The 20,279-nt window shown below is 44.5% G+C and overlaps 29 non-coding genes across 29 annotated transcripts; 18 read left to right on the top strand and 11 right to left on the bottom strand.

Moving 5' to 3' along the window:
- Window positions 1-941: 941 nt before the first annotated feature.
- TRNAA-CGC (transfer RNA alanine (anticodon CGC)) lies at window positions 942-1,013 on the top strand. The gene has a single exon. It is a non-coding gene; the product is annotated as a tRNA-Ala (tRNA).
- A 199-nt stretch (window positions 1,014-1,212) lies between these two features.
- On the bottom strand, window positions 1,213-1,285 carry TRNAM-CAU (transfer RNA methionine (anticodon CAU)). The gene has a single exon. It is a non-coding gene; the product is annotated as a tRNA-Met (tRNA).
- A 1,212-nt stretch (window positions 1,286-2,497) lies between these two features.
- Window positions 2,498-2,569, top strand: TRNAA-CGC (transfer RNA alanine (anticodon CGC)). The gene has a single exon. It is a non-coding gene; the product is annotated as a tRNA-Ala (tRNA).
- Window positions 2,570-2,768: 199 nt separating this feature from the next.
- On the bottom strand, window positions 2,769-2,841 carry TRNAM-CAU (transfer RNA methionine (anticodon CAU)). The gene has a single exon. It is a non-coding gene; the product is annotated as a tRNA-Met (tRNA).
- Window positions 2,842-3,838: 997 nt separating this feature from the next.
- TRNAY-GUA (transfer RNA tyrosine (anticodon GUA)) lies at window positions 3,839-3,924 on the top strand. Its single transcript is given in 2 exon segments — window positions 3,839-3,875; window positions 3,889-3,924. It is a non-coding gene; the product is annotated as a tRNA-Tyr (tRNA).
- A 400-nt stretch (window positions 3,925-4,324) lies between these two features.
- TRNAM-CAU (transfer RNA methionine (anticodon CAU)) lies at window positions 4,325-4,397 on the bottom strand. The gene has a single exon. It is a non-coding gene; the product is annotated as a tRNA-Met (tRNA).
- A 1,212-nt stretch (window positions 4,398-5,609) lies between these two features.
- On the top strand, window positions 5,610-5,681 carry TRNAA-CGC (transfer RNA alanine (anticodon CGC)). The gene has a single exon. It is a non-coding gene; the product is annotated as a tRNA-Ala (tRNA).
- A 199-nt stretch (window positions 5,682-5,880) lies between these two features.
- On the bottom strand, window positions 5,881-5,953 carry TRNAM-CAU (transfer RNA methionine (anticodon CAU)). Its single transcript has one exon. It is a non-coding gene; the product is annotated as a tRNA-Met (tRNA).
- A 997-nt stretch (window positions 5,954-6,950) lies between these two features.
- Window positions 6,951-7,036, top strand: TRNAY-GUA (transfer RNA tyrosine (anticodon GUA)). The gene is given in 2 exon segments: window positions 6,951-6,987; window positions 7,001-7,036. It is a non-coding gene; the product is annotated as a tRNA-Tyr (tRNA).
- A 129-nt stretch (window positions 7,037-7,165) lies between these two features.
- TRNAA-CGC (transfer RNA alanine (anticodon CGC)) lies at window positions 7,166-7,237 on the top strand. The gene has a single exon. It is a non-coding gene; the product is annotated as a tRNA-Ala (tRNA).
- A 199-nt stretch (window positions 7,238-7,436) lies between these two features.
- TRNAM-CAU (transfer RNA methionine (anticodon CAU)) lies at window positions 7,437-7,509 on the bottom strand. Its single transcript has one exon. It is a non-coding gene; the product is annotated as a tRNA-Met (tRNA).
- Window positions 7,510-8,721: 1,212 nt separating this feature from the next.
- On the top strand, window positions 8,722-8,793 carry TRNAA-CGC (transfer RNA alanine (anticodon CGC)). The gene has a single exon. It is a non-coding gene; the product is annotated as a tRNA-Ala (tRNA).
- Window positions 8,794-8,992: 199 nt separating this feature from the next.
- On the bottom strand, window positions 8,993-9,065 carry TRNAM-CAU (transfer RNA methionine (anticodon CAU)). Its single transcript has one exon. It is a non-coding gene; the product is annotated as a tRNA-Met (tRNA).
- Window positions 9,066-10,062: 997 nt separating this feature from the next.
- On the top strand, window positions 10,063-10,148 carry TRNAY-GUA (transfer RNA tyrosine (anticodon GUA)). The gene is given in 2 exon segments: window positions 10,063-10,099; window positions 10,113-10,148. It is a non-coding gene; the product is annotated as a tRNA-Tyr (tRNA).
- Window positions 10,149-10,277: 129 nt separating this feature from the next.
- Window positions 10,278-10,349, top strand: TRNAA-CGC (transfer RNA alanine (anticodon CGC)). Its single transcript has one exon. It is a non-coding gene; the product is annotated as a tRNA-Ala (tRNA).
- A 199-nt stretch (window positions 10,350-10,548) lies between these two features.
- Window positions 10,549-10,621, bottom strand: TRNAM-CAU (transfer RNA methionine (anticodon CAU)). The gene has a single exon. It is a non-coding gene; the product is annotated as a tRNA-Met (tRNA).
- A 1,212-nt stretch (window positions 10,622-11,833) lies between these two features.
- On the top strand, window positions 11,834-11,905 carry TRNAA-CGC (transfer RNA alanine (anticodon CGC)). Its single transcript has one exon. It is a non-coding gene; the product is annotated as a tRNA-Ala (tRNA).
- A 1,269-nt stretch (window positions 11,906-13,174) lies between these two features.
- Window positions 13,175-13,260, top strand: TRNAY-GUA (transfer RNA tyrosine (anticodon GUA)). The gene is given in 2 exon segments: window positions 13,175-13,211; window positions 13,225-13,260. It is a non-coding gene; the product is annotated as a tRNA-Tyr (tRNA).
- Window positions 13,261-13,389: 129 nt separating this feature from the next.
- TRNAA-CGC (transfer RNA alanine (anticodon CGC)) lies at window positions 13,390-13,461 on the top strand. The gene has a single exon. It is a non-coding gene; the product is annotated as a tRNA-Ala (tRNA).
- A 199-nt stretch (window positions 13,462-13,660) lies between these two features.
- Window positions 13,661-13,733, bottom strand: TRNAM-CAU (transfer RNA methionine (anticodon CAU)). Its single transcript has one exon. It is a non-coding gene; the product is annotated as a tRNA-Met (tRNA).
- A 1,212-nt stretch (window positions 13,734-14,945) lies between these two features.
- Window positions 14,946-15,017, top strand: TRNAA-CGC (transfer RNA alanine (anticodon CGC)). Its single transcript has one exon. It is a non-coding gene; the product is annotated as a tRNA-Ala (tRNA).
- Window positions 15,018-15,216: 199 nt separating this feature from the next.
- Window positions 15,217-15,289, bottom strand: TRNAM-CAU (transfer RNA methionine (anticodon CAU)). The gene has a single exon. It is a non-coding gene; the product is annotated as a tRNA-Met (tRNA).
- A 997-nt stretch (window positions 15,290-16,286) lies between these two features.
- Window positions 16,287-16,372, top strand: TRNAY-GUA (transfer RNA tyrosine (anticodon GUA)). The gene is given in 2 exon segments: window positions 16,287-16,323; window positions 16,337-16,372. It is a non-coding gene; the product is annotated as a tRNA-Tyr (tRNA).
- Window positions 16,373-16,501: 129 nt separating this feature from the next.
- Window positions 16,502-16,573, top strand: TRNAA-CGC (transfer RNA alanine (anticodon CGC)). Its single transcript has one exon. It is a non-coding gene; the product is annotated as a tRNA-Ala (tRNA).
- Window positions 16,574-16,772: 199 nt separating this feature from the next.
- Window positions 16,773-16,845, bottom strand: TRNAM-CAU (transfer RNA methionine (anticodon CAU)). Its single transcript has one exon. It is a non-coding gene; the product is annotated as a tRNA-Met (tRNA).
- Window positions 16,846-18,057: 1,212 nt separating this feature from the next.
- TRNAA-CGC (transfer RNA alanine (anticodon CGC)) lies at window positions 18,058-18,129 on the top strand. Its single transcript has one exon. It is a non-coding gene; the product is annotated as a tRNA-Ala (tRNA).
- Window positions 18,130-19,398: 1,269 nt separating this feature from the next.
- TRNAY-GUA (transfer RNA tyrosine (anticodon GUA)) lies at window positions 19,399-19,484 on the top strand. Its single transcript is given in 2 exon segments — window positions 19,399-19,435; window positions 19,449-19,484. It is a non-coding gene; the product is annotated as a tRNA-Tyr (tRNA).
- Window positions 19,485-19,613: 129 nt separating this feature from the next.
- TRNAA-CGC (transfer RNA alanine (anticodon CGC)) lies at window positions 19,614-19,685 on the top strand. Its single transcript has one exon. It is a non-coding gene; the product is annotated as a tRNA-Ala (tRNA).
- Window positions 19,686-19,884: 199 nt separating this feature from the next.
- Window positions 19,885-19,957, bottom strand: TRNAM-CAU (transfer RNA methionine (anticodon CAU)). Its single transcript has one exon. It is a non-coding gene; the product is annotated as a tRNA-Met (tRNA).
- Window positions 19,958-20,279: the final 322 nt, after the last annotated feature.

The following is a 20,279-nucleotide window of genomic DNA, read 5'->3' as shown; positions in this document are numbered from 1 at the left end:
GCTGGCATCATGATGAAGGAAGAGATATGTCCTCCAACCGGGATGAGGACCCCGCTTAATCTGTCAGACGTTTGCCTTGAAAAATCCCATGAAATGGGGCTATCTCATTTTTGATGATTATAGATCAAAAGAATCCTACTTGTTGAAGACATCAAAGTGATGATTCATCTTGACAACCATAATGCTTTGATGATAGAAATCTGTCGCATCTCTCTTGATCATTGGTAAGGGTTCTTCTTCTAAACCAGAGACTCTTTACAGTAGCTTTTAGAAAAACGGAATATTTTGTTTATCTCAATCACCTTCAATCTACAGATTTTTCCGTTCTCTTTCCTTTTGAAAATGCATCCAAAATGCACGTTCTTGATGCTGGGTGCGTAGTAATGACTCCCATAACTTTCTGTCATTTCTTTCATGGTTCCGCGCAGCCATCCATTTGCCACCAATGCTGCCCAAGGTCTTTGTATCAAAGTTCCTTTCCTTTCTGTAAAATTGAAATTTGGAGCACCCCTGCTTATCCCCAAGCCAAGACAGAACATGAACTTTGGTCTGAAATCCTCCTTTGGGGTGATAAGACGTACCTTACAGTGTGCTCTAAGAACTGGTGACTTTGAGAGGGAGCTGCAGGTAATGTTCATGATTTTCATCGATCTGCTCCTGATCCCCACCCCCACAACCTTTCTTGAGCGAGAGATAATTACAGCGCTGAAAGATACTTCAGCCACTCCTTCGATAGCTCAGTTGGTAGAGCGGAGGACTGTAGCATAAAGTCAGACATCCTTAGGTTGCTGGTTCAAATCCGGCTCGAAGGATTTTTTGCTTCGATTTCCATATCTTTCACTTTTATTCAAACAATACCTTCCATTGATTATGATCGAGACTTTGCAGTCCCTGGGTTTCAGGGATTCCTTGCATCCATCAAACAGCTCGAGTGCAAAAGTGGGGATGTAGCTCAGTGGTAGAGCGCATGCTTCGCATGTATGAGGTCCCGGGTTCAATCCCCGGCATCTCCAGGAGCCTCTGTTCCTTATCTTGGCTTTTTTCCAGAACGCTAGCCTGCCATCATGCAGAAAGAAGAAGTTTGTCATGCAGTTGGGGTGAGAGCCCCACTTAAATAGTCAGACATTTGCTTTGGAAAAATCTTTGAACTAGGCATAGTTTGCGCATTTCAAGAAAATCGGAGAATTTTGCATTCCAAAAGAAGGAAATAAATGCCCTCTCTGAGGATCGAACTCAGGACCTTCAGATTATGAGACTGACGCGCTGCCTACTGCGCTAAGAAGGCTGTATATAGGCATCTGTACATAAGACCATGAAGATCATCCAGGTACAAGGCTGAAGGATTTTCCTGACTGACATTGTATACTGCAGAGTCGAATGGGGTGATGTGGCCGTCGGTTCAATGCAGGGTTTCCAATCATACAGTCAAACCTTGCAGAAGTGGGGATGTAGCTCAGTGGTAGAGCGCATGCTTTGCATGTATGAGGCCCCGGGTTCAATCCCCGGCATCTCCAGACTTTTGCCATGCTTACCTTGGATTTTGGGCCGAAAGCTAGGCTGGCATCATGATGAAGGAAGAGATATGTCCTCCAACCGGGATGAGGACCCCGCTTAATCTGTCAGACGTTTGCCTTGAAAAATCCCATGAAATGGGGCTATCTCATTTTTGATGATTATAGATCAAAAGAATCCTACTTGTTGAAGACATCAAAGTGATGATTCATCTTGACAACCATAATGCTTTGATGATAGAAATCTGTCGCATCTCTCTTGATCATTGGTAAGGGTTCTTCTTCTAAACCAGAGACTCTTTACAGTAGCTTTTAGAAAAACGGAATATTTTGTTTATCTCAATCACCTTCAATCTACAGATTTTTCCGTTCTCTTTCCTTTTGAAAATGCATCCAAAATGCACGTTCTTGATGCTGGGTGCGTAGTAATGACTCCCATAACTTTCTGTCATTTCTTTCATGGTTCCGCGCAGCCATCCATTTGCCACCAATGCTGCCCAAGGTCTTTGTATCAAAGTTCCTTTCCTTTCTGTAAAATTGAAATTTGGAGCACCCCTGCTTATCCCCAAGCCAAGACAGAACATGAACTTTGGTCTGAAATCCTCCTTTGGGGTGATAAGACGTACCTTACAGTGTGCTCTAAGAACTGGTGACTTTGAGAGGGAGCTGCAGGTAATGTTCATGATTTTCATCGATCTGCTCCTGATCCCCACCCCCACAACCTTTCTTGAGCGAGAGATAATTACAGCGCTGAAAGATACTTCAGCCACTCCTTCGATAGCTCAGTTGGTAGAGCGGAGGACTGTAGCATAAAGTCAGACATCCTTAGGTTGCTGGTTCAAATCCGGCTCGAAGGATTTTTTGCTTCGATTTCCATATCTTTCACTTTTATTCAAACAATACCTTCCATTGATTATGATCGAGACTTTGCAGTCCCTGGGTTTCAGGGATTCCTTGCATCCATCAAACAGCTCGAGTGCAAAAGTGGGGATGTAGCTCAGTGGTAGAGCGCATGCTTCGCATGTATGAGGTCCCGGGTTCAATCCCCGGCATCTCCAGGAGCCTCTGTTCCTTATCTTGGCTTTTTTCCAGAAGGCTAGCCTGCCATCATGCAGAAAGAAGAAGTTTGTCATGCAGTTGGGGTGAGAGCCCCACTTAAATAGTCAGACATTTGCTTTGGAAAAATCTTTGAACTAGGCATAGTTTGCGCATTTCAAGAAAATCGGAGAATTTTGCATTCCAAAAGAAGGAAATAAATGCCCTCTCTGAGGATCGAACTCAGGACCTTCAGATTATGAGACTGACGCGCTGCCTACTGCGCTAAGAAGGCTGTATATAGGCATCTGTACATAAGACCATGAAGATCATCCAGGTACAAGGCTGAAGGATTTTCCTGACTGACATTGTATACTGCAGAGTCGAATGGGGTGATGTGGCCGTCGGTTCAATGCAGGGTTTCCAATCATACAGTCAAACCTTGCAGAAGTGGGGATGTAGCTCAGTGGTAGAGCGCATGCTTTGCATGTATGAGGCCCCGGGTTCAATCCCCGGCATCTCCAGACTTTTGCCATGCTTACCTTGGATTTTGGGCCGAAAGCTAGGCTGGCATCATGATGAAGGAAGAGATATGTCCTCCAACCGGGATGAGGACCCCGCTTAATCTGTCAGACGTTTGCCTTGAAAAATCCCATGAAATGGGGCTATCTCATTTTTGATGATTATAGATCAAAAGAATCCTACTTGTTGAAGACATCAAAGTGATGATTCATCTTGACAACCATAATGCTTTGATGATAGAAATCTGTCGCATCTCTCTTGATCATTGGTAAGGGTTCTTCTTCTAAACCAGAGACTCTTTACAGTAGCTTTTAGAAAAACGGAATATTTTGTTTATCTCAATCACCTTCAATCTACAGATTTTTCCGTTCTCTTTCCTTTTGAAAATGCATCCAAAATGCACGTTCTTGATGCTGGGTGCGTAGTAATGACTCCCATAACTTTCTGTCATTTCTTTCATGGTTCCGCGCAGCCATCCATTTGCCACCAATGCTGCCCAAGGTCTTTGTATCAAAGTTCCTTTCCTTTCTGTAAAATTGAAATTTGGAGCACCCCTGCTTATCCCCAAGCCAAGACAGAACATGAACTTTGGTCTGAAATCCTCCTTTGGGGTGATAAGACGTACCTTACAGTGTGCTCTAAGAACTGGTGACTTTGAGAGGGAGCTGCAGGTAATGTTCATGATTTTCATCGATCTGCTCCTGATCCCCACCCCCACAAACTTTCTTGAGCGAGAGATAATTACAGCGCTGAAAGATACTTCAGCCACTCCTTCGATAGCTCAGTTGGTAGAGCGGAGGACTGTAGCGTAAAGTCAGACATCCTTAGGTCGCTGGTTCAAATCCGGCTCGAAGGATTTTTTGCTTCGATTTCCATATCTTTCACTTTTATTCAAACAATACCTTCCATTGATTATGATCGAGACTTTGCAGTCCCTGGGTTTCAGGGATTCCTTGCATCCATCAAACAGCTCGAGTGCAAAAGTGGGGATGTAGCTCAGTGGTAGAGCGCATGCTTTGCATGTATGAGGTCCCGGGTTCAATCCCCGGCATCTCCAGGAGCCTCTGTTCCTTATCTTGGCTTTTTTCCAGAAGGCTAGCCTGCCATCATGCAGAAAGAAGAAGTTTGTCATGCAGTTGGGGTGAGAGCCCCACTTAAATAGTCAGACATTTGCTTTGGAAAAATCTTTGAACTAGGCATAGTTTGCGCATTTCAAGAAAATCGGAGAATTTTGCATTCCAAAAGAAGGAAATAAATGCCCTCTCTGAGGATCGAACTCAGGACCTTCAGATTATGAGACTGACGCGCTGCCTACTGCGCTAAGAAGGCTGTATATAGGCATCTGTACATAAGACCATGAAGATCATCCAGGTACAAGGCTGAAGGATTTTCCTGACTGACATTGTATACTGCAGAGTCGAATGGGGTGATGTGGCCGTCGGTTCAATGCAGGGTTTCCAATCATACAGTCAAACCTTGCAGAAGTGGGGATGTAGCTCAGTGGTAGAGCGCATGCTTTGCATGTATGAGGCCCCGGGTTCAATCCCCGGCATCTCCAGACTTTTGCCATGCTTACCTTGGATTTTGGGCCGAAAGCTAGGCTGGCATCATGATGAAGGAAGAGATATGTCCTCCAACCGGGATGAGGACCCCGCTTAATCTGTCAGACGTTTGCCTTGAAAAATCCCATGAAATGGGGCTATCTCATTTTTGATGATTATAGATCAAAAGAATCCTACTTGTTGAAGACATCAAAGTGATGATTCATCTTGACAACCATAATGCTTTGATGATAGAAATCTGTCGCATCTCTCTTGATCATTGGTAAGGGTTCTTCTTCTAAACCAGAGACTCTTTACAGTAGCTTTTAGAAAAACGGAATATTTTGTTTATCTCAATCACCTTCAATCTACAGATTTTTCCGTTCTCTTTCCTTTTGAAAATGCATCCAAAATGCACGTTCTTGATGCTGGGTGCGTAGTAATGACTCCCATAACTTTCTGTCATTTCTTTCATGGTTCCGCGCAGCCATCCATTTGCCACCAATGCTGCCCAAGGTCTTTGTATCAAAGTTCCTTTCCTTTCTGTAAAATTGAAATTTGGAGCACCCCTGCTTATCCCCAAGCCAAGACAGAACATGAACTTTGGTCTGAAATCCTCCTTTGGGGTGATAAGACGTACCTTACAGTGTGCTCTAAGAACTGGTGACTTTGAGAGGGAGCTGCAGGTAATGTTCATGATTTTCATCGATCTGCTCCTGATCCCCACCCCCACAACCTTTCTTGAGCGAGAGATAATTACAGCGCTGAAAGATACTTCAGCCACTCCTTCGATAGCTCAGTTGGTAGAGCGGAGGATTGTAGCATAAAGTCAGACATCCTTAGGTCGCTGGTTCAAATCCGGCTCGAAGGATTTTGTGCTTCGATTTCCATATATTTCACTTTTATTCAAACAATACCTTCCATTGATTATGATCGAGACTTTGCAGTCCCTGGGTTTCAGGGATTCCTTGCATCCATCAAACAGCTCGAGTGCAAAAGTGGGGATGTAGCTCAGTGGTAGAGCGCATGCTTCGCATGTATGAGGTCCCGGGTTCAATCCCCGGCATCTCCAGGAGCCTCTGTTCCTTATCTTGGCTTTTTTCCAGAAGGCTAGCCTGCCATCATGCAGAAAGAAGAAGTTTGTCATGCAGTTGGGGTGAGAGCCCCACTTAAATAGTCAGACATTTGCTTTGGAAAAATCTTTGAACTAGGCATAGTTTGCGCATTTCAAGAAAATCGGAGAATTTTGCATTCCAAAAGAAGGAAATAAATGCCCTCTCTGAGGATCGAACTCAGGACCTTCAGATTATGAGACTGACGCGCTGCCTACTGCGCTAAGAAGGCTGTATATAGGCATCTGTACATAAGACCATGAAGATCATCCAGGTACAAGGCTGAAGGATTTTCCTGACTGACATTGTATACTGCAGAGTCGAATGGGGTGATGTGGCCGTCGGTTCAATGCAGGGTTTCCAATCATACAGTCAAACCTTGCAGAAGTGGGGATGTAGCTCAGTGGTAGAGCGCATGCTTTGCATGTATGAGGCCCCGGGTTCAATCCCCGGCATCTCCAGACTTTTGCCATGCTTACCTTGGATTTTGGGCCGAAAGCTAGGCTGGCATCATGATGAAGGAAGAGATATGTCCTCCAACCGGGATGAGGACCCCGCTTAATCTGTCAGACGTTTGCCTTGAAAAATCCCATGAAATGGGGCTATCTCATTTTTGATGATTATAGATCAAAAGAATCCTACTTGTTGAAGACATCAAAGTGATGATTCATCTTGACAACCATAATGCTTTGATGATAGAAATCTGTCGCATCTCTCTTGATCATTGGTAAGGGTTCTTCTTCTAAACCAGAGACTCTTTACAGTAGCTTTTAGAAAAACGGAATATTTTGTTTATCTCAATCACCTTCAATCTACAGATTTTTCCGTTCTCTTTCCTTTTGAAAATGCATCCAAAATGCACGTTCTTGATGCTGGGTGCGTAGTAATGACTCCCATAACTTTCTGTCATTTCTTTCATGGTTCCGCGCAGCCATCCATTTGCCACCAATGCTGCCCAAGGTCTTTGTATCAAAGTTCCTTTCCTTTCTGTAAAATTGAAATTTGGAGCACCCCTGCTTATCCCCAAGCCAAGACAGAACATGAACTTTGGTCTGAAATCCTCCTTTGGGGTGATAAGACGTACCTTACAGTGTGCTCTAAGAACTGGTGACTTTGAGAGGGAGCTGCAGGTAATGTTCATGATTTTCATCGATCTGCTCCTGATCCCCACCCCCACAACCTTTCTTGAGCGAGAGATAATTACAGCGCTGAAAGATACTTCAGCCACTCCTTCGATAGCTCAGTTGGTAGAGCGGAGGACTGTAGCATAAAGTCAGACATCCTTAGGTCGCTGGTTCAAATCCGGCTCGAAGGATTTTGTGCTTCGATTTCCATATATTTCACTTTTATTCAAACAATACCTTCCATTGATTATGATCGAGACTTTGCAGTCCCTGGGTTTCAGGGATTCCTTGCATCCATCAAACAGCTCGAGTGCAAAAGTGGGGATGTAGCTCAGTGGTAGAGCGCATGCTTCGCATGTATGAGGTCCCGGGTTCAATCCCCGGCATCTCCAGGAGCCTCTGTTCCTTATCTTGGCTTTTTTCCAGAAGGCTAGCCTGCCATCATGCAGAAAGAAGAAGTTTGTCATGCAGTTGGGGTGAGAGCCCCACTTAAATAGTCAGACATTTGCTTTGGAAAAATCTTTGAACTAGGCATAGTTTGCGCATTTCAAGAAAATCGGAGAATTTTGCATTCCAAAAGAAGGAAATAAATGCCCTCTCTGAGGATCGAACTCAGGACCTTCAGATTATGAGACTGACGCGCTGCCTACTGCGCTAAGAAGGCTGTATATAGGCATCTGTACATAAGACCATGAAGATCATCCAGGTACAAGGCTGAAGGATTTTCCTGACTGACATTGTATACTGCAGAGTCGAATGGGGTGATGTGGCCGTCGGTTCAATGCAGGGTTTCCAATCATACAGTCAAACCTTGCAGAAGTGGGGATGTAGCTCAGTGGTAGAGCGCATGCTTTGCATGTATGAGGCCCCGGGTTCAATCCCCGGCATCTCCAGACTTTTGCCATGCTTACCTTGGATTTTGGGCCGAAAGCTAGGCTGGCATCATGATGAAGGAAGAGATATGTCCTCCAACCGGGATGAGGACCCCGCTTAATCTGTCAGACGTTTGCCTTGAAAAATCCCATGAAATGGGGCTATCTCATTTTTGATGATTATAGATCAAAAGAATCCTACTTGTTGAAGACATCAAAGTGATGATTCATCTTGACAACCATAATGCTTTGATGATAGAAATCTGTCGCATCTCTCTTGATCATTGGTAAGGGTTCTTCTTCTAAACCAGAGACTCTTTACAGTAGCTTTTAGAAAAACGGAATATTTTGTTTATCTCAATCACCTTCAATCTACAGATTTTTCCGTTCTCTTTCCTTTTGAAAATGCATCCAAAATGCACGTTCTTGATGCTGGGTGCGTAGTAATGACTCCCATAACTTTCTGTCATTTCTTTCATGGTTCCGCGCAGCCATCCATTTGCCACCAATGCTGCCCAAGGTCTTTGTATCAAAGTTCCTTTCCTTTCTGTAAAATTGAAATTTGGAGCACCCCTGCTTATCCCCAAGCCAAGACAGAACATGAACTTTGGTCTGAAATCCTCCTTTGGGGTGATAAGACGTACCTTACAGTGTGCTCTAAGAACTGGTGACTTTGAGAGGGAGCTGCAGGTAATGTTCATGATTTTCATCGATCTGCTCCTGATCCCCACCCCCACAACCTTTCTTGAGCGAGAGATAATTACAGCGCTGAAAGATACTTCAGCCACTCCTTCGATAGCTCAGTTGGTAGAGCGGAGGATTGTAGCATAAAGTCAGACATCCTTAGGTCGCTGGTTCAAATCCGGCTCGAAGGATTTTGTGCTTCGATTTCCATATATTTCACTTTTATTCAAACAATACCTTCCATTGATTATGATCGAGACTTTGCAGTCCCTGGGTTTCAGGGATTCCTTGCATCCATCAAACAGCTCGAGTGCAAAAGTGGGGATGTAGCTCAGTGGTAGAGCGCATGCTTCGCATGTATGAGGTCCCGGGTTCAATCCCCGGCATCTCCAGGAGCCTCTGTTCCTTATCTTGGCTTTTTTCCAGAAGGCTAGCCTGCCATCATGCAGAAAGAAGAAGTTTGTCATGCAGTTGGGGTGAGAGCCCCACTTAAATAGTCAGACATTTGCTTTGGAAAAATCTTTGAACTAGGCATAGTTTGCGCATTTCAAGAAAATCGGAGAATTTTGCATTCCAAAAGAAGGAAATAAATGCCCTCTCTGAGGATCGAACTCAGGACCTTCAGATTATGAGACTGACGCGCTGCCTACTGCGCTAAGAAGGCTGTATATAGGCATCTGTACATAAGACCATGAAGATCATCCAGGTACAAGGCTGAAGGATTTTCCTGACTGACATTGTATACTGCAGAGTCGAATGGGGTGATGTGGCCGTCGGTTCAATGCAGGGTTTCCAATCATACAGTCAAACCTTGCAGAAGTGGGGATGTAGCTCAGTGGTAGAGCGCATGCTTTGCATGTATGAGGCCCCGGGTTCAATCCCCGGCATCTCCAGACTTTTGCCATGCTTACCTTGGATTTTGGGCCGAAAGCTAGGCTGGCATCATGATGAAGGAAGAGATATGTCCTCCAACCGGGATGAGGACCCCGCTTAATCTGTCAGACGTTTGCCTTGAAAAATCCCATGAAATGGGGCTATCTCATTTTTGATGATTATAGATCAAAAGAATCCTACTTGTTGAAGACATCAAAGTGATGATTCATCTTGACAACCATAATGCTTTGATGATAGAAATCTGTCGCATCTCTCTTGATCATTGGTAAGGGTTCTTCTTCTAAACCAGAGACTCTTTACAGTAGCTTTTAGAAAAACGGAATATTTTGTTTATCTCAATCACCTTCAATCTACAGATTTTTCCGTTCTCTTTCCTTTTGAAAATGCATCCAAAATGCACGTTCTTGATGCTGGGTGCGTAGTAATGACTCCCATAACTTTCTGTCATTTCTTTCATGGTTCCGCGCAGCCATCCATTTGCCACCAATGCTGCCCAAGGTCTTTGTATCAAAGTTCCTTTCCTTTCTGTAAAATTGAAATTTGGAGCACCCCTGCTTATCCCCAAGCCAAGACAGAACATGAACTTTGGTCTGAAATCCTCCTTTGGGGTGATAAGATGTACCTTACAGTGTGCTCTAAGAACTGGTGACTTTGAGAGGGAGCTGCAGGTAATGTTCATGATTTTCATCGATCTGCTCCTGATCCCCACCCCCACAACCTTTCTTGAGCGAGAGATAATTACAGCGCTGAAAGATACTTCAGCCACTCCTTCGATAGCTCAGTTGGTAGAGCGGAGGACTGTAGCATAAAGTCAGACATCCTTAGGTCGCTGGTTCAAATCCGGCTCGAAGGATTTTGTGCTTCGATTTCCATATATTTCACTTTTATTCAAACAATACCTTCCATTGATTATGATCGAGACTTTGCAGTCCCTGGGTTTCAGGGATTCCTTGCATCCATCAAACAGCTCGAGTGCAAAAGTGGGGATGTAGCTCAGTGGTAGAGCGCATGCTTCGCATGTATGAGGTCCCGGGTTCAATCCCCGGCATCTCCAGGAGCCTCTGTTCCTTATCTTGGCTTTTTTCCAGAAGGCTAGCCTGCCATCATGCAGAAAGAAGAAGTTTGTCATGCAGTTGGGGTGAGAGCCCCACTTAAATAGTCAGACATTTGCTTTGGAAAAATCTTTGAACTAGGCATAGTTTGCGCATTTCAAGAAAATCGGAGAATTTTGCATTCCAAAAGAAGGAAATAAATGCCCTCTCTGAGGATCGAACTCAGGACCTTCAGATTATGAGACTGACGCGCTGCCTACTGCGCTAAGAAGGCTGTATATAGGCATCTGTACATAAGACCATGAAGATCATCCAGGTACAAGGCTGAAGGATTTTCCTGACTGACATTGTATACTGCAGAGTCGAATGGGGTGATGTGGCCGTCGGTTCAATGCAGGGTTTCCAATCATACAGTCAAACCTTGCAGAAGTGGGGATGTAGCTCAGTGGTAGAGCGCATGCTTTGCATGTATGAGGCCCCGGGTTCAATCCCCGGCATCTCCAGACTTTTGCCATGCTTACCTTGGATTTTGGGCCGAAAGCTAGGCTGGCATCATGATGAAGGAAGAGATATGTCCTCCAACCGGGACGAGGACCCCGCTTAATCTGTCAGACGTTTGCCTTGAAAAATCCCATGAAATGGGGCTATCTCATTTTTGATGATTATAGATCAAAAGAATCCTACTTGTTGAAGACATCAAAGTGATGATTCATCTTGACAACCATAATGCTTTGATGATAGAAATCTGTCGCATCTCTCTTGATCATTGGTAAGGGTTCTTCTTCTAAACCAGAGACTCTTTACAGTAGCTTTTAGAAAAACGGAATATTTTGTTTATCTCAATCACCTTCAATCTACAGATTTTTCCGTTCTCTTTCCTTTTGAAAATGCATCCAAAATGCACGTTCTTGATGCTGGGTGCGTAGTAATGACTCCCATAACTTTCTGTCATTTCTTTCATGGTTCCGCGCAGCCATCCATTTGCCACCAATGCTGCCCAAGGTCTTTGTATCAAAGTTCCTTTCCTTTCTGTAAAATTGAAATTTGGAGCACCCCTGCTTATCCCCAAGCCAAGACAGAACATGAACTTTGGTCTGAAATCCTCCTTTGGGGTGATAAGATGTACCTTACAGTGTGCTCTAAGAACTGGTGACTTTGAGAGGGAGCTGCAGGTAATGTTCATGATTTTCATCGATCTGCTCCTGATCCCCACCCCCACAACCTTTCTTGAGCGAGAGATAATTACAGCGCTGAAAGATACTTCAGCCACTCCTTCGATAGCTCAGTTGGTAGAGCGGAGGACTGTAGCATAAAGTCAGACATCCTTAGGTCGCTGGTTCAAATCCGGCTCGAATGATTTTTTGCTTCGATTTCCATATATTTCACTTTTATTCAAACAATACCTTCCATTGATTATGATCGAGACTTTGCAGTCCCTGGGTTTCAGGGATTCCTTGCATCCATCAAACAGCTCGAGGGCAAAAGTGGGGATGTAGCTCAGTGGTAGAGCGCATGCTTCGCATGTATGAGGTCCCGGGTTCAATCCCCGGCATCTCCAGGAGCCTCTGTTCCTTATCTTGGCTTTTTTCCAGAAGGCTAGCCTGCCATCATGCAGAAAGAAGAAGTTTGTCATGCAGTTGGGGTGAGAGCCCCATTTAAATAGTCAGACATTTGCTTTGGAAAAATCTTTGAACTAGGCATAGTTTGCGCATTTCAAGAAAATCGGAGAATTTTGCATTCCAAAAGAAGGAAATAAATGCCCTCTCTGAGGATCGAACTCAGGACCTTCAGATTATGAGACTGACGCGCTGCCTACTGCGCTAAGAAGACTGTATATAGGCATCTGTACATAAGACCATGAAGATCATCCAGGTACAAGGCTGAAGGATTTTCCTGACTGACATTGTATACTGCAGAGTCGAATGGGGTGATGTGGCCGTCGGTTCAATGCAGGGTTTCCAATCATACAGTCAAACCTTGCAGAAGTGGGGATGTAGCTCAGTGGTAGAGCGCATGCTTTGCATGTATGAGGCCCCGGGTTCAATCCCCGGCATCTCCAGACTTTTGCCATGCTTACCTTGGATTTTGGGCCGAAAGCTAGGCTGGCATCATGATGAAGGAAGAGATATGTCCTCCAACCGGGATGAGGACCCCGCTTAATCTGTCAGACGTTTGCCTTGAAAAATCCCATGAAATGGGGCTATCTCATTTTTGATGATTATAGATCAAAAGAATCCTACTTGTTGAAGACATCAAAGTGATGATTCATCTTGACAACCATAATGCTTTGATGATAGAAATCTGTCGCATCTCTCTTGATCATTGGTAAGGGTTCTTCTTCTAAACCAGAGACTCTTTACAGTAGCTTTTAGAAAAACGGAATATTTTGTTTATCTCAATCACCTTCAATCTACAGATTTTTCCGTTCTCTTTCCTTTTGAAAATGCATCCAAAATGCACGTTCTTGATGCTGGGTGCGTAGTAATGACTCCCATAACTTTCTGTCATTTCTTTCATGGTTCCGCGCAGCCATCCATTTGCCACCAATGCTGCCCAAGGTCTTTGTATCAAAGTTCCTTTCCTTTCTGTAAAATTGAAATTTGGAGCACCCCTGCTTATCCCCAAGCCAAGACAGAACATGAACTTTGGTCTGAAATCCTCCTTTGGGGTGATAAGATGTACCTTACAGTGTGCTCTAAGAACTGGTGACTTTGAGAGGGAGCTGCAGGTAATGTTCATGATTTTCATCGATCTGCTCCTGATCCCCACCCCCACAACCTTTCTTGAGCGAGAGATAATTACAGCGCTGAAAGATACTTCAGCCACTCCTTCGATAGCTCAGTTGGTAGAGCGGAGGACTGTAGCATAAAGTCAGACATCCTTAGGTCGCTGGTTCAAATCCGGCTCGAAGGATTTTGTGCTTCGATTTCCATATATTTCACTTTTATTCAAACAATACCTTCCATTGATTATGATCGAGACTTTGCAGTCCCTGGGTTTCAGGGATTCCTTGCATCCATCAAACAGCTCGAGTGCAAAAGTGGGGATGTAGCTCAGTGGTAGAGCGCATGCTTCGCATGTATGAGGTCCCGGGTTCAATCCCCGGCATCTCCAGGAGCCTCTGTTCCTTATCTTGGCTTTTTTCCAGAAGGCTAGCCTGCCATCATGCAGAAAGAAGAAGTTTGTCATGCAGTTGGGGTGAGAGCCCCACTTAAATAGTCAGACATTTGCTTTGGAAAAATCTTTGAACTAGGCATAGTTTGCGCATTTCAAGAAAATCGGAGAATTTTGCATTCCAAAAGAAGGAAATAAATGCCCTCTCTGAGGATCGAACTCAGGACCTTCAGATTATGAGACTGACGCGCTGCCTACTGCGCTAAGAAGGCTGTATATAGGCATCTGTACATAAGACCATGAAGATCATCCAGGTACAAGGCTGAAGGATTTTCCTGACTGACATTGTATACTGCAGAGTCGAATGGGGTGATGTGGCCGTCGGTTCAATGCAGGGTTTCCAATCATACAGTCAAACCTTGCAGAAGTGGGGATGTAGCTCAGTGGTAGAGCGCATGCTTTGCATGTATGAGGCCCCGGGTTCAATCCCCGGCATCTCCAGACTTTTGCAATGCTTACCTTGGATTTTGGGCCGAAAGCTAGGCTGGCATCATGATGAAGGAAGAGATATGTCCTCCAACCGGGATGAGGACCCCGCTTAATCTGTCAGACGTTTGCCTTGAAAAATCCCATGAAATGGGGCTATCTCATTTTTGATGATTATAGATCAAAAGAATCCTACTTGTTGAAGACATCAAAGTGATGATTCATCTTGACAACCATAATGCTTTGATGATAGAAATCTGTCGCATCTCTCTTGATCATTGGTAAGGGTTCTTCTTCTAAACCAGAGACTCTTTACAGTAGCTTTTAGAAAAACGGAATATTTTGTTTATCTCAATCACCTTCAATCTACAGATTTTTCCGTTCTCTTTCCTTTTGAAAATGCATCCAAAATGCACGTTCTTGATGCTGGGTGCGTAGTAATGACTCCCATAACTTTCTGTCATTTCTTTCATGGTTCCGCGCAGCCATCCATTTGCCACCAATGCTGCCCAAGGTCTTTGTATCAAAGTTCCTTTCCTTTCTGTAAAATTGAAATTTGGAGCACCCCTGCTTATCCCCAAGCCAAGACAGAACATGAACTTTGGTCTGAAATCCTCCTTTGGGGTGATAAGACGTACCTTACAGTGTGCTCTAAGAACTGGTGACTTTGAGAGGGAGCTGCAGGTAATGTTCATGATTTTCATCGATCTGCTCCTGATCCCCACCCCCACAACCTTTCTTGAGCGAGAGATAATTACAGCGCTGAAAGATACTTCAGCCACTCCTTCGATAGCTCAGTTGGTAGAGCGGAGGATTGTAGCATAAAGTCAGACATCCTTAGGTCGCTGGTTCAAATCCGGCTCGAAGGATTTTGTGCTTCGATTTCCATATATTTCACTTTTATTCAAACAATACCTTCCATTGATTATGATCGAGACTTTGCAGTCCCTGGGTTTCAGGGATTCCTTGCATCCATCAAACAGCTCGAGTGCAAAAGTGGGGATGTAGCTCAGTGGTAGAGCGCATGCTTCGCATGTATGAGGTCCCGGGTTCAATCCCCGGCATCTCCAGGAGCCTCTGTTCCTTATCTTGGCTTTTTTCCAGAAGGCTAGCCTGCCATCATGCAGAAAGAAGAAGTTTGTCATGCAGTTGGGGTGAGAGCCCCACTTAAATAGTCAGACATTTGCTTTGGAAAAATCTTTGAACTAGGCATAGTTTGCGCATTTCAAGAAAATCGGAGAATTTTGCATTCCAAAAGAAGGAAATAAATGCCCTCTCTGAGGATCGAACTCAGGACCTTCAGATTATGAGACTGACGCGCTGCCTACTGCGCTAAGAAGGCTGTATATAGGCATCTGTACATAAGACCATGAAGATCATCCAGGTACAAGGCTGAAGGATTTTCCTGACTGACATTGTATACTGCAGAGTCGAATGGGGTGATGTGGCCGTCGGTTCAATGCAGGGTTTCCAATCATACAGTCAAACCTTGCAGAAGTGGGGATGTAGCTCAGTGGTAGAGCGCATGCTTTGCATGTATGAGGCCCCGGGTTCAATCCCCGGCATCTCCAGACTTTTGCCATGCTTACCTTGGATTTTGGGCCGAAAGCTAGGCTGGCATCATGATGAAGGAAGAGATATGTCCTCCAACCGGGATGAGGACCCCGCTTAATCTGTCAGACGTTTGCCTTGAAAAATCCCATGAAATGGGGCTATCTCATTTTTGATGATTATAGATCAAAAGAATCCTACTTGTTGAAGACATCAAAGTGATGATTCATCTTGACAACCATAATGCTTTGATGATAGAAATCTGTCGCATCTCTCTTGATCATTGGTAAGGGTTCTTCTTCTAAACCAGAGACTCTTTACAGTAGCTTTTAGAAAAACGGAATATTTTGTTTATCTCAATCACCTTCAATCTACAGATTTTTCCGTTCTCTTTCCTTTTGAAAATGCATCCAAAATGCACGTTCTTGATGCTGGGTGCGTAGTAATGACTCCCATAACTTTCTGTCATTTCTTTCATGGTTCCGCGCAGCCATCCATTTGCCACCAATGCTGCCCAAGGTCTTTGTATCAAAGTTCCTTTCCTTTCTGTAAAATTGAAATTTGGAGCACCCCTGCTTATCCCCAAGCCAAGACAGAACATGAACTTTGGTCTGAAATCCTCCTTTGGGGTGATAAGATGTACCTTACAGTGTGCTCTAAGAACTGGTGACTTTGAGAGGGAGCTGCAGGTAATGTTCATGATTTTCATCGATCTGCTCCTGATCCCCACCCCCACAACCTTTCTTGAGCGAGAGATAATTACAGCGCTGAAAGATACTTCAGCCACTCCTTCGATAGCTCAGTTGGTAGAGCGGAGGACTGTAGCATAAAGTCAGACATCCTTAGGTCGCTGGTTCAAATCCGGCTCGAAGGATTTTGTGCTTCGATTTCCATATATTTCACTTTTATTCAAACAATACCTTCCATTGATTATGATCGAGACTTTGCAGTCCCTGGGTTTCAGGGATTCCTTGCATCCATCAAACAGCTCGAGTGCAAAAGTGGGGATGTAGCTCAGTGGTAGAGCGCATGCTTCGCATGTATGAGGTCCCGGGTTCAATCCCCGGCATCTCCAGGAGCCTCTGTTCCTTATCTTGGCTTTTTTCCAGAAGGCTAGCCTGCCATCATGCAGAAAGAAGAAGTTTGTCATGCAGTTGGGGTGAGAGCCCCACTTAAATAGTCAGACATTTGCTTTGGAAAAATCTTTGAACTAGGCATAGTTTGCGCATTTCAAGAAAATCGGAGAATTTTGCATTCCAAAAGAAGGAAATAAATGCCCTCTCTGAGGATCGAACTCAGGACCTTCAGATTATGAGACTGACGCGCTGCCTACTGCGCTAAGAAGGCTGTATATAGGCATCTGTACATAAGACCATGAAGATCATCCAGGTACAAGGCTGAAGGATTTTCCTGACTGACATTGTATACTGCAGAGTCGAATGGGGTGATGTGGCCGTCGGTTCAATGCAGGGTTTCCAATCATACAGTCAAACCTTGCAGAAGTGGGGATGTAGCTCAGTGGTAGAGCGCATGCTTTGCATGTATGAGGCCCCGGGTTCAATCCCCGGCATCTCCAGACTTTTGCCATGCTTACCTTGGATTTTGGGCCGAAAGCTAGGCTGGCATCATGATGAAGGAAGAGATATGTCCTCCAACCGGGATGAGGACCCCGCTTAATCTGTCAGACGTTTGCCTTGAAAAATCCCATGAAATGGGGCTATCTCATTTTTGATGATTATAGATCAAAAGAATCCTACTTGTTGAAGACATCAAAGTGATGATTCATCTTGACAACCATAATGCTTTGATGATAGAAATCTGTCGCATCTCTCTTGATCATTGGTAAGGGTTCTTCTTCTAAACCAGAGACTCTTTACAGTAGCTTTTAGAAAAACGGAATATTTTGTTTATCTCAATCACCTTCAATCTACAGATTTTTCCGTTCTCTTTCCTTTTGAAAATGCATCCAAAATGCACGTTCTTGATGCTGGGTGCGTAGTAATGACTCCCATAACTTTCTGTCATTTCTTTCATGGTTCCGCGCAGCCATCCATTTGCCACCAATGCTGCCCAAGGTCTTTGTATCAAAGTTCCTTTCCTTTCTGTAAAATTGAAATTTGGAGCACCCCTGCTTATCCCCAAGCCAAGACAGAACATGAACTTTGGTCTGAAATCCTCCTTTGGGGTGATAAGATGTACCTTACAGTGTGCTCTAAGAACTGGTGACTTTGAGAGGGAGCTGCAGGTAATGTTCATGATTTTCATCGATCTGCTCCTGATCCCCACCCCCACAACCTTTCTTGAGCGAGAGATAATTACAGCGCTGAAAGATACTTCAGCCACTCCTTCGATAGCTCAGTTGGTAGAGCGGAGGACTGTAGCATAAAGTCAGACATCCTTAGGTCGCTGGTTCAAATCCGGCTCGAATGATTTTTTGCTTCGATTTCCATATATTTCACTTTTATTCAAACAATACCTTCCATTGATTATGATCGAGACTTTGCAGTCCCTGGGTTTCAGGGATTCCTTGCATCCATCAAACAGCTCGAGGGCAAAAGTGGGGATGTAGCTCAGTGGTAGAGCGCATGCTTCGCATGTATGAGGTCCCGGGTTCAATCCCCGGCATCTCCAGGAGCCTCTGTTCCTTATCTTGGCTTTTTTCCAGAAGGCTAGCCTGCCATCATGCAGAAAGAAGAAGTTTGTCATGCAGTTGGGGTGAGAGCCCCATTTAAATAGTCAGACATTTGCTTTGGAAAAATCTTTGAACTAGGCATAGTTTGCGCATTTCAAGAAAATCGGAGAATTTTGCATTCCAAAAGAAGGAAATAAATGCCCTCTCTGAGGATCGAACTCAGGACCTTCAGATTATGAGACTGACGCGCTGCCTACTGCGCTAAGAAGACTGTATATAGGCATCTGTACATAAGACCATGAAGATCATCCAGGTACAAGGCTGAAGGATTTTCCTGACTGACATTGTATACTGCAGAGTCGAATGGGGTGATGTGGCCGTCGGTTCAATGCAGGGTTTCCAATCATACAGTCAAACCTTGCAGAAGTGGGGATGTAGCTCAGTGGTAGAGCGCATGCTTTGCATGTATGAGGCCCCGGGTTCAATCCCCGGCATCTCCAGACTTTTGCCATGCTTACCTTGGATTTTGGGCCGAAAGCTAGGCTGGCATCATGATGAAGGAAGAGATATGTCCTCCAACCGGGATGAGGACCCCGCTTAATCTGTCAGACGTTTGCCTTGAAAAATCCCATGAAATGGGGCTATCTCATTTTTGATGATTATAGATCAAAAGAATCCTACTTGTTGAAGACATCAAAGTGATGATTCATCTTGACAACCATAATGCTTTGATGATAGAAATCTGTCGCATCTCTCTTGATCATTGGTAAGGGTTCTTCTTCTAAACCAGAGACTCTTTACAGTAGCTTTTAGAAAAACGGAATATTTTGTTTATCTCAATCACCTTCAATCTACAGATTTTTCCGTTCTCTTTCCTTTTGAAAATGCATCCAAAATGCACGTTCTTGATGCTGGGTGCGTAGTAATGACTCCCATAACTTTCTGTCATTTCTTTCATGGTTCCGCGCAGCCATCCATTTGCCACCAATGCTGCCCAAGGTCTTTGTATCAAAGTTCCTTTCCTTTCTGTAAAATTGAAATTTGGAGCACCCCTGCTTATCCCCAAGCCAAGACAGAACATGAACTTTGGTCTGAAATCCTCCTTTGGGGTGATAAGATGTACCTTACAGTGTGCTCTAAGAACTGGTGACTTTGAGAGGGAGCTGCAGGTAATGTTCATGATTTTCATCGATCTGCTCCTGATCCCCACCCCCACAACCTTTCTTGAGCGAGAGATAATTACAGCGCTGAAAGATACTTCAGCCACTCCTTCGATAGCTCAGTTGGTAGAGCGGAGGACTGTAGCATAAAGTCAGACATCCTTAGGTCGCTGGTTCAAATCCGGCTCGAAGGATTTTGTGCTTCGATTTCCATATATTTCACTTTTATTCAAACAATACCTTCCATTGATTATGATCGAGACTTTGCAGTCCCTGGGTTTCAGGGATTCCTTGCATCCATCAAACAGCTCGAGTGCAAAAGTGGGGATGTAGCTCAGTGGTAGAGCGCATGCTTCGCATGTATGAGGTCCCGGGTTCAATCCCCGGCATCTCCAGGAGCCTCTGTTCCTTATCTTGGCTTTTTTCCAGAAGGCTAGCCTGCCATCATGCAGAAAGAAGAAGTTTGTCATGCAGTTGGGGTGAGAGCCCCACTTAAATAGTCAGACATTTGCTTTGGAAAAATCTTTGAACTAGGCATAGTTTGCGCATTTCAAGAAAATCGGAGAATTTTGCATTCCAAAAGAAGGAAATAAATGCCCTCTCTGAGGATCGAACTCAGGACCTTCAGATTATGAGACTGACGCGCTGCCTACTGCGCTAAGAAGGCTGTATATAGGCATCTGTACATAAGACCATGAAGATCATCCAGGTACAAGGCTGAAGGATTTTCCTGACTGACATTGTATACTGCAGAGTCGAATGGGGTGATGTGGCCGTCGGTTCAATGCAGGGTTTCCAATCATACAGTCAAACCTTGCAGAAGTGGGGATGTAGCTCAGTGGTAGAGCGCATGCTTTGCATGTATGAGGCCCCGGGTTCAATCCCCGGCATCTCCAGACTTTTGCCATGCTTACCTTGGATTTTGGGCCGAAAGCTAGGCTGGCATCATGATGAAGGAAGAGATATGTCCTCCAACCGGGATGAGGACC

Source organism: Triturus cristatus, chromosome 4_1, assembly GCF_964204655.1.
Source record: "Triturus cristatus chromosome 4_1, aTriCri1.1, whole genome shotgun sequence".
Classification (NCBI taxonomy): domain Eukaryota; kingdom Metazoa; phylum Chordata; class Amphibia; order Caudata; family Salamandridae; genus Triturus; species Triturus cristatus.
The sequence above is the reverse complement of the archived record's forward strand: the minus strand, read 5'-3'. Positions and strand labels throughout refer to the sequence as shown.